Source organism: Nicotiana tomentosiformis, chromosome 11 (genome assembly GCF_000390325.3).
Source record: "Nicotiana tomentosiformis chromosome 11, ASM39032v3, whole genome shotgun sequence".
Taxonomy (NCBI): domain Eukaryota; kingdom Viridiplantae; phylum Streptophyta; class Magnoliopsida; order Solanales; family Solanaceae; genus Nicotiana; species Nicotiana tomentosiformis.
This window is the reverse complement of record NC_090822.1, coordinates 105415164-105427357: the sequence shown is the minus strand read 5'-3', so window position 1 is coordinate 105427357 and position 12194 is coordinate 105415164.

Sequence of the window (12194 nt, the reverse complement as noted above, 5' to 3'; positions counted from 1 at the left end):
TCCCTTAGAATTCACCTCCAACTCACTCGTATCTAGTCACAAATAGCTTAATACCATCAATTATTGTTAAAGGAATCAACTTTAATGAATAATTACAGATTTTCCAAATTTTCTAAAAAAAAGTCAAAAACCGACCCCGGGCCCGCTTTGTCCAAACTCGAGGTTCGTACCAAACTCCGTTTACCCATTCACCCCCGAGCCCGATTATGTCATTAATTCCGGAATCCGACCCCAAATCGAGGTCTAAATTCTCAAATTTACAAAATCCCAAATTCTCCTAAAATCCCTAATTTCTACCCTTAAAGAACAAGATTTTAGGCCTAGAAATCTAGCGGGTGTTGATGAAAATTGAAAGGAATAAGTTTAAGAACACGAACCTATGATTTGATGTTGAATTCCCACTCAAAAATTGCCCAAGGTTGAATTCATGTGAAGAAAATGTGAATTTTTGAACAAATCCTGTCTTTGAAGTCTGTTTTAAAACAGTGGACAGGCCTTCATCGCGTTCGCGAGAGGCCTGTCGCGATCGCGATGCACAACGGCCTAAGGCCTTCGTGTTCGCGAGTCTTTCTACGCGTTCGCGTAAGGTAGCTCCCCCCAAGTCTTCGCATTCGCGACCCAATTGACGCGTTCACGTAGAAGAACATGACCCCCCTCCCCCAGGTCCCTTAAACTATCACGTTCGCGGGAGACTGATCGCGTTCGTGAAGGTTACCACCCCTAGTGCTTCGCGTTCACGACCAGTCCTTCGTATTCGCGAAGAAGAAAATTTCCCTGCCCCATTTTACCTTTCGCGTTCGCGACACTACCTACGTGAATGCGAAGAAGGGCACACCAGAACAGCTGCTGCAGCAAAAATCTCAGATTTTCTAAGTGCAAATCACCCCGTAGCCTATCCGAAACTCACCCGAGCCCTCGAGGCTCCAAACCAAATATGCGCACAAGTCTAACAACATCATACGAATTTGCTCATACGATCAAATCGCCAAAATAACACCTAAAACTATGGATTTAACATCAAAATCAATGAAATTCTCAAGAACACTTAAAGTTACTATTTTCTCAACCGAAGGTCCAAATCACGTCATTTAAACTCCGTTTCTCACCAAATTTCACAGACATAGTTCAGATATTATAACAGACCTGTACCGGGCACCAAAACCAATATACGAGCCTGATACCATCAAAATCAAGTATTAAGCATATACTTTAAAACCATTAATTTTCTAAAATTCAATTTTAGTCAAAAATTCATTTCTCGGGCTATAGACCTCGGAATTTGATTCCAGGCATATGCCCAAGTCCCATAATTTGATACGGATGACCTTTTGAGTCATTACATTCTCCACCTCTAAAATAATCGTTCGTCCTCGAACGGACATAAAAAAGTACATGGGCTGGTGAAAAGATGGGGATATCTACTCCGCATATCGGACTCGGACTCCCAAGTAGCTGCCTCAATAGGCTGACCTCTCCACTCAACTCGAACTGAAGGGTAACTTTTTGATCTCAACTGGCGAACTTGCCAGGTTAGAATTGCCACCGGCTCCTCCTCGTAAGTCAAATCCTTGTGCAACTGGACAGAGCTGAAATCTAACACATGGGACGGATCACCGTGATACATTCGAAGCATGGACACATGGAATACCGGATGAACAACTGCTAAACTAGGTGGCAACGCAAGCCTGTAATCCACATCTCCCACTCTCTCCAGAATTTCAAAAGGTCCTATATACCTAGGGCTCAACTTGCCCTTCTTCCTGAACCTCATTACACCCTTCATGGGTGATACCCAAAGTAACACTCTCTCTCCGACCATGAATGTAACATCACAAACTCTACGGTCGGCATAACTCTTCTTCCTGGACTGAGCTGTGCGGAGTCGATCCTGAATAATCTTGACCTTATCCAAGGCATCCTGTACTAAGTCTGTGCCCAATAACCGAGCCTCTACCAGCTCTGCAACTGGCAAGAACTGATCCCAAGAACCTCCAAAGTCTATGACACAAGCACGAAGCATATCCTCCAAGATCTAAATAGTACGCTCGGACTGCCCATCCGTCTGAGGATAGAATGATGTGCTCAACTCAACCCGCGTACCCAACTCACATTGTACTACCTTATAAAAGTGCGAGGTAAACTGCGTACCTCGATCAGAAATGATAGACACGGGCACACCGTGAAGACGGACGATCTCCCAAATATAAATCTCTGCTAATCGCTCCGAGGAATAGGTAACTGCCACAGGAATGAAGTGCGCTGACTTAGTCAGCCTATCCACAATAACCCACACGGCATCGAACTTCCTCTGAGTCTGTGGGAGTCCAACAACAAAGTCCATAGTGATACGCTCCCACTACCACTCATGAATCTCCATCTGCTGAAGCAAACCATCGGGTCTCTGATGCTCATATTTCACCTGCTGACAATTCAAGCACCGAGCCACGTAAGCAACTATATCTTTCTTCATCCTCCTACACCAATAATGCTGCCACAGGTCCTGGTACATCTTGGCAGCGCCTGGGTGAATAGAATACCGAGAACTGTGAGCCTCCTCAAGGATCAACTCACGAAGCCCATCCATATTAGGCACACAAATACGACCATGCATCCTCAAAACTCCGTCATCTCCAACAGTAACCTGCTTGACACCACCGTGTCGTACTGTGTCTCTAAGGACAAGTAAATGAGGATCGTCATCCTGTCGATCTCTGATGTGCTCAAACAAAGAAGACCGAGCAACTGTACAAGCTAGAACACAGCTGGGCTCAGAAACATCCAATCTCATGAACTGGTTGGCCAAGGCCTGAACATCCAAGGCAAGCAGTCTCTCACCAACTGGAATATATGCAAGGCTACCCATACTGACTGACTTTCTACTCAAAGCATTGGCCACCACATTGGCCTTCCCGGGATGATACAATATAGTGATATTATAGTCTTTCAATAGCTCCAACCACCTTCTCTGCCTCAAATTGAGTTCCTTCTGCTTGAACAAATACTGCAAGCTACAATGATCGGTGAATACCTCACATGGCACGCCGTAAAGATAGTGCCTCCAAATCATTAGCGCATGAACAATGGCTGCCAGCTCTAGATCATGAACAGGGTAATTCTTCTCGTGAACCTTCAGCTGCCGTGAAGCATATGCAATAACATTGCCACCCTACATCAATACCGCACCCATACCAATACGAGATGCATCATAATATACTGTATAAGATCCTGAACCTGTGGGTAACACCAATACCGGTGTCGTAGTCAAAGCTATCTTGAGCTTCTGAAAGCCCGCTTCACACTCGTCTGACCACCTGAACGGGGCACCCTTCTAGGTCAATCTGGTCAACGAGGCTGCTATGTATGAAAACCCCTCCACGAATCGACGGTAATAGCCCGCCAAACCCAGGAAACTACGGATCTCTGTAGTTGATGTGGGTCTAGGCCAGTTCTGAACTGCCTCAATCTTCTTAGGATCCACCTGAATACCCTCTACTGATACAACGTGACCCAAGAACGCAACTGAACTCAACCAAAACTCGCATTTTGAGAACTTAACATATAACTGACTGTCCTTCAGAGTCTGAAGAACGATCCGAAGGTGCTGCTCATGCTCCTCTCGACTGTGGAAGTAGATCAAGATATCATTAATAATCACAACCACAAAGGAATCCAAGTAGGGTTTGAACACCCGGTTCATCAAATCCATGAATGTTGCTGGGGTATTTGTCAGCCCAAATGACATCACTTGAAACTCGAAATGCCTGTACCGAGTTCGAAAAGCTGTCTTAGGGATATCGGATGCCCTAATCCTCAACTGATGGTAGCCAGATCTCAAATCAATCTTCGAAAACACCTGGGCACCCTGAAGCTGATCAAATAAATCATCAATCCTCGGCAATGGATACTTGTTTTTGATAGTGACTTTGTTCAACTGCCGATAATCTATACACATCTTCATCGATCCATCTTTCTTCTTCACAAACAACACAGGTGCACCCGACACTAGGTCTAATGAAGCCCTTATCAAGAAAATCTTGCAACCGCTCCTTCAATTCTTTCAACTCTGGCGGGGCCATGCAGTATGGCGGAATGGAAATGGGCTGAGTACCCGGAGCCAAATCAATGCAGAAATCAATATACCTGTCGGGTGGCATCCCCTACAGGTCTGCAGGAAACACCTCTGGAAACTCACGAACAACCGGCACCGAATCCATGGAAGGAACCTCCGTACTAGAATCGCGGACATAAGCCAAATAAGCTAGACACCCCTTCTCGACCATATGACGGGCCTTCACATAAGAGATAACCCTGCTGGCAAAAAGGCCAAGATTCCCTCTCCACTCTAATCGAGGCAACCCCTGCAAGGCTAAGGTCGCCGTCTTGGCGTAACAATCTAATATAGCATGATAAGATGACAGCCAATCCATACCCAGTATGACATCAAAATCAATCATGTCGAGAAGTAGAAGATCTACATGAGTCTCAAGACTCCCAATGGTGACCACACACGAACAATAAACACGATCTACAATAATAGCATCCCCCACTAGCATGGACACATACACAGGAGCACTCAAAGAATCACAGGGCATAACCAAATAGGAAGAAAAATAGGATGACACATAGGAGTAAGTAGATCCCGGGTCAAATAGAACTGAAGCATCTCTACTGCAAACTGAAACAGTACCTGTGATAACAACGTCAGATGACTCAGCCTTAGGTCTGGCTGGGAAAGCATAACACCGGGGCTGGGGCCCACCACCCTGAACTACGTCCCTGGGATGGCCTCTAACTGGCTGGTCTCCACCTCTAACGGCCTGACCTCCACCTCTAACAGTCTGGCATCTACCTCTGGCTGCCTGACCCCTACCTCTGGCTGGCTGAGCAGGTGGTGCAGCAACTGGTGCCGGAACCATGGAACGAGAACTCTAATGTTGTGAGCTGCCCGTTTCCCGAGGGCAAAATCTAGCAATGTGCCTCGGATCACCACAAGTATAACATAACCTCGGTTGATGTGACTGCTGACCTTGAAACTGACCCTGTTGACCTGAATAACCACCCTGATAACTCTGGAGTGGAGGTGCACTAATAGGAGCTGGTGGTGCACTGTAGGCTAGCTGGTCGGAATAATGCATCTGAGGGCCACAACCACCTGAGGCACCGTGGGATTCCTGGAGCGCTGAATGAAACGGCCTGGGAGGATGATCTCTACCAAAAGTACTCCTGCCTCTAGATGAGGCACCGCTGAACTCACCGGAATGATGAGGTCTCTTGTCAGACCCCTGATCTCCCTGATTAAGAACCATTTCGACTCGTCTGGCGACATTAGCAGCCGCTTGAAAAGAAATCTCACTCCCAATCTCCTTAGCCATCTGCAATCTGATAGGCTGAGCAAGTCCATCAATAAACCTCCTCACCCTCTCTCTCTCAGTGGGAAGCAGAAGAATAGCATGACGGGCCAAATCCACAAAACGGGTCTCATACTGAGTAACAGTCATACTGCCCAGCTGGAGACGCTCAAACCGACGACGACACTCCTCTCTCAATATGAAAGGCAGAAACTTCTCTATGAAGAGCTGAGAGAACTGGTCCCAAGTAAGAGCAGGCGACCCAGCTGGTCTGGTCAACAAGTAATCTCTTCACCATTTCTTGGCAGAACCAGTCATCTGAAATGCAGCAAAATCGACCCCATTGGTCTCCACTATATCCATGTTCCGTAGAACCTTGTGATAACTGTCAAGATACTCCTGAGGATCCTCTGAAGAAGCACCACTAAAGTGAACAGGAAAGATCTTGATAAACCTGTCCAATCTCCATAAAGCCTAAGAAGACATAGCTGGCCCATCTCCGACCTGTGCCGCAATAACCGGTTGAACTAATCCGACTGGCTGAGCTGCTGGAGCCTGATACTGGGGAGCTATCTGCTCCGGAGCAGGAGAGGTGGGAGTCTGGGCTCCTCCTCCAGCCTGAGAGACTGCTGGTGCCATGGGAAATGCGCCAGTCTGGGCCACACTCTCCATAAGGCCCACCAAACAGACCAAAGCGTCCTGAAGTACTAGGGTGGCAATGAACCCCTCCTGAACCTAAGCTGGTCCGGTAGGAACATTCTGGGCTGGAACCTCCTCGTCAAGCTCTATCTGAGGCTCCACTGTTGGGACTGCTACTCGGGCTCTAGGCTGAGCCCTGCCCCTGCCTTAGCCTCTGGCATGGCCTCGGCCTCGACCTCTGTGCCGCGTAGAAGCTGCCACTGGAGGCTCTGGCTGTTGCTCAGCTGAGGAAGTGGTGCGTGTTCTCGCCATCTGTGAGAGAATAAGAGTAGAAGAGTTCAATCAGTATTGAGAAAGCTCAATCGCACGACAGAGAAGAATAAAAGTGAAACTTGTTCCTAAACTTCATAGCCTCTGGAAGATAAGCACAGACATCTCTGTACCGATCCTCCAGACTCTACTAAGCTTGCTTGTGAATCGTGAGACCTAGGCAACCTAGTGCTCTGATACCAACTATCACAACTCGAAATTTCCCACCGACGGGACCGCGATGGCGCCTAACATTTCACTTGCTAGGCAAGCCAACATTAGAGAATCATTAAACCAATTCTTTATTTCCATTCAGTAAATAACAATAATTAACTAAGATGAAATATAATAAGTACGGAATATTATAAAACTATATAATTACTACCATCCGGATCTGGAGTCACAATTCACGAGCATTCTAGAATTTACTACAAGTAATAATCTGAAATAAATACAACTGTCTGAATGAAAGAAAACGGTAGGACATAAAAGATAGACGGGGACTTCGGTCTGTGAACACCGACATATCTACCTTGAGTCTCCGGACAGCGGACCAATAGCAAAATCTCGATCAACCTGAGCTGGTACCAAAATCTGAACAGAAAGTGCAGAGTGCAGCATCAGTACAACTGACCCCATGTGCCGGTAAGTATCGAGCCTAACCTCAGCGAAGTAGTGACGAGGTTAGGACAAGACACCCACATATAACCTGAACAGTATAATCATGCTAGTGGCAACAACAATAAGTAAAGAAATAACGCAGAAATAATGGGAAGGGGACATACAGTGGGGAAATACAATATAAAGAGTGAGAATAATGAAAAGATAGAATTAAACCGAAAATACTTAAACGAATTGAGCAAATAAAATAGCAAAGGAAAACTGCACGGCATCACCCTTCGTGCTTTTACTCTCAACCTCACCAAATAAAAAAATAGAACGGCACGGCATCACTCTTCGTGCATTAAACCTCTCATAATATACACGGCATCACCCTTCGTGCTTTATCACTCACAAATCATGATACGGCATCACCATTCTTGCTTTACACTCTTCCTCACAATATAAATAATGCATGCACGACATCACCCTTTGTGCTTTACACTCCTCCTCACATATCACAGAATCAATAACAATGGATAGATAGGAGTATCACAAAGAAATCAGTATTTTACCCATAATCGATAGCACAATGTAACCTCAACCTTGAATCAATATTCGAAAGTTACCAAATCTTAGTGAAACTAGATATAAGTCACCCAACATTTCAAATAACCTGCTAAGCATGGATATTAGAATTTAAGGCTACAAAATAGACAAGAATAGAATTTCACTCGCATGCTATGACTCGACAACGGTGCATAGATGCTCGTCACTTCACCTATACATCGTATTTAACAACCAAACACGTAGCAAATAAACACATAATACCTATTCCCTCAAGCCAAAGTTAGACACGACACTTACCTCGATTCGCAGGCCCCTCACTGCTCAAGTACCGCCTTTCCCTTAGAATTCACCTCCAACTCACTCGTATCTAGTCACAAATAGCTTAATACCATCAATTATCGCTAAAGGAATCAACTTTAATGAATAATTACAGATTTTCCAAATTTTCTCAAAAAAAGTCAAAAACCGACCCCGGACCCGCTTGGTCCAAACTCGAGGTTCGTACCAAACTCCGTTTACCCATTCACCCCCGAGATCGAATATGTCATTAGTTCCGGAATCCGACCCCAAATCGAGGTCTAAATTCCCAAATTTACAAAATCCTCAATTCTCCTAAAATCACTAATTTCTACCCTTAAAGAACAAGATTTAGGCCTAGAAATCTAGCGGGTGTTTGATGGAAATTGAAAGGAATGAGTTTAAGAACACGAAGCTATGATTTGGTGTTGAATTCCCACTTCAAAAATCGCCCAAGGTTGAGTTCATGTGAAGAAAATGTGAATTTTTGAACAAATCCCGTCTTTGAAGTCTGTTTTAAAACACTGGACATGCCTTCATCGCGTTCGCGAGAGGCCTGTCGCGATCGCGATGCACAGCGGCCTAAGGCCTTCGTGTTCGCGAGTCTTTCTACGCGTTCGCGTAAGGCAGCTCCCCCCAAGCCTTCGCGTTCGCGACCCCTCCCCCCAAGCCTTCGCGTTCGCGACCCAATGGACGCGTTCGCGTAGAAGAACATGACCCCCCCCCCTCTCCCAGGTCACTTAAACTATCACATTCGCGGGAGACTGATCGCGTTCGCGAAGGTTACCACCCCAATGCTTTGTGTTCACGACCAGTTCTTCGCGTTCGCGAAGAAGAAAATTCCCCTGCCCCTATTTTACCTTTCGTGTTCGCGACACGACCTACGCGAACGCGAAGAAGGGCACACCAGAACAGCTGCTGCAGCAAAAATCTCATATTTTCTAAGTGCAAATCACCTCGTAGCCTATCTGAGCCCTCAGAGCTCCAAACCAAACATGCGCACAAGTCTAACAACATCATACGGACTTGCTCGTACGATCAAATCCCCAAAATAACACCTAAAACTACGGATTTAGCATTAAAATCAATGAAATTCTCAAGAACACTTAAAGTAACTATTTTCTCAACTGAAGGTCCGAATCACGTCATTTAAACTCCGTTTCTCACCAAATTTTACAGACATAGTTCAAATATTATAACGGTCCTGTACCAAGCTTCGAAACTAAAATACGGGCCCGATACCATCAAAATCAAGCATTAAGCATATACTTTAAAACCATTAATTTTCTAAAATTCAATTTTAGTCAAAAATACATTTCTCGGGCTATGGACCTCGGAATTCGATTTCGAGCATAAGCCCAAATCCCGTAGTTCGATACGGACCCATCTGGACTGTTAAAATATAGATCCGGGCCCGTTTACCAAAAATATTGACCGAAGTCAACTAAAATTAACTTTTAAGGCAAAAATTCTTATTTTCATTAGTTTTCAACATAAAAGCTTTTCGAAAACATGCGCGGACTGCGCACATAAATCGAGGAGGGTAAAATGAGATTTTTAAGCTTAAGAGCGCAAATCGAGTTCTAAAACATAAGACCTTTTGGGTCATCACATTTTTTTACTTAGAATATCTGTAAAAATTAAACTTAGATCCATTTTGATTAGTCTCAATCTCTTTGGTTTTTATGTCGTGATATTGGTAGTTGACGAAAACATCAACTACCAATATCTTTTGTGAAATTTACTAGCTAATAATTTACTTGCTGGGAATAGTTTCTATGTTGTCTTTTTTTTTAATATTTTTTCAATCATTCTTTTTATCTTGAGAACCTTATCATTGTTTAAGAGTATGAATATGTTGTTCCCAAATTTTGTGAGCTCTTTTCATAAATTTGTGGTTAGAATTTTTGATCAGTGAGCAAAACCTCTATGGTAATCTTCTATATCAATGAGACAATGAGATTGTTATTTAATTTCTGTTTATTTCCATATTGTGCTAACTTTTTTTAATGCATCTTTCTGGATCTTTCTCTGTATTGTTCTGATTATTGCAAAAAAGTCGTCGAGTATGTGAAAGATTTTTTTTGTTGTTTGGTCTTTATGTATATGAAGCATATATTTTGGTTTAGTTGCCCTCTTTCAAAAAAAATTGAAAGTAGGACATATATTTTTTTGGGGGGTTAAAAGAAAGTACAGTATATCAAAAGGTTGATAACCATAATGAAGGTGCAAGACTCTCTAATAGTTTTATCAAGAATATTTTCTTACCTTTAGTATATGTTGCTAATTAATACTTTCATTTTATATGAAAAGTTTGTATCGTACGACTATTTTTGTTTACCTTTGTATTGTATGGTTGTTTTTTCTTTTAATTTATATATTAAACTAGTAAATTTGTCCGCGCTTCGCGCGGTTAAATTAATGATATATTCCTTTTATAAATAACTGAATTAAAACAATGCTATTGAAATAGTCATGCTACTATACATATTATTTTTATCTAATAAAATAGTTAAGTAAAAAATTATTCTTGATCTACTTCTTTGTATCAAAATCCTATGCATTTCTCGTTAAATGATACAGTTGTAGACACTAAAACATAACCCTCCCATCTCAGTTTTATTATTAAGATTCTTAGTAAATATTTTTAACGCTTCTATTTTCACGATTTTATATATTTTATAAAGGAAAAGCAAAAAGAAAGTTTTTCATTTGATCATATTCTAATTACCTCGTTGATATTTTTTAAATTTCTTTTTTCCTTTTTGGTTATTTTTTCTCTTATTAGCCCTTTCCTTTCCTTATATTTTTCGTATTTTTTCTTGATAATTTTCTGTCATATAATCCTATCACTTCCTTATGTATATTCATTCAAAGTACTATTTATCAGTTCCCACTCTTCTCGCTCTCTTTTTCATTTCTTTACCTTTTCTAATCTTCTTATTTTATTGTTTTCTTTTCTCTATCATATTCATGTCTTTCTATTCTTCTGTAAATTAGAAACTACTATTATCCTTCCCTAAAATAATCAACTCAATTCCCATTTTTACTTCTACCAATCTTATGAAAAATTACAAAACTCTACTTCTTCCCTCTTGATAAATTTTTCCTTATAATGTTCATGATTTATGTGATATATTAAGAGATCCAATAGTCACTTATTCAATAATTTTTGTTATAATTCTCTATCTTCCTCTTTTCACCAACATCTCTTTTTTAATTTATAAAATATAAAATACATAATAGAATGCTCGAATATTTCTCAAGTGTTATTTTCTTTTTCGTTTTTCTTCTTTTCTTTTCTTTCTCATATTCAAAACCGCAAGCAAATGAGAAACAGTTATTCTTCCTTGAATAATCAAATTAATTACCTTATTTCCTACTAATTTTATAAAAATTCAAAAAATCAATCTCTATTAATGATCACTTATGGCATTACAACACTATCTTATAAATTAATATAGAGGAGTCAAGAAAAATACTGCTTAAGATATATATAGTTGTAAACCACACAGAGAAGCGTAATAGATTTGAAGAAATTGGCAAGATTGTCTCTTTAAAACTGTTAAAAGGCCACTAAAAGGAACCAGGACACAAATTATATCAATTATTTTCAGATGAGAAAAATAATCTTATTATCTCAAATTATCATTTGTTTTGAGCATGTACTCATACTTTCTCAATAATCAAAATTCAATGTAAAATTTATCACAATCATTCCTATTCTTTTTTAAAAAAAATAGAGCATTCTAATGCAAGATAAAAAGGCAAACTTGTTACTTATTACATGTAATTCACACTATAACTACAAGCCTGCAACATACTAAAAGAGTAAAATATATATATATATATATATATATATATATATATATATATATATATATATATATATATATATATATATGTGGGGGGGGGGGGGGGGGGCAAAAACACCAACAATGAGAAGAAAAAGCAAAAAAAAAATTCTATACAAAGGATTTCTAGTGAAACAGAGAAGAATGGTCAATGAAGAAGAAGACACAAAAGTGCCGAAAAAGAGAAGATGTGCTTTAGTATTTATAGTATACAAAATACAAGTAGTAACTTACATTGAGTAATAGGAAAAGAAAGTGTAACGTATATTAAGTAATTGTAATAGAATAAGTATTAAGTGTATTAGTAATTGTAATAAACGTGTTTATTAATAATGGTCAGAATGGTTAAATCAAGTAAATTCTTAGGAATTCTTTGAGATCTTATATGAACCAGTAATGGAAGTCTGTATGGACGAAGGGGAGTTATATGTGTAAATAGTAACGGCTAGGTGAGAGAACTGAGAAATTTGGCCGTTAATATTTTCTTTTGTAACTGAAATAAATATAATGAGATGTAATAAATAGGATAGAGAATAGTCAATTTACAATTACAAAACAATTTAAATGAAAAGAATGA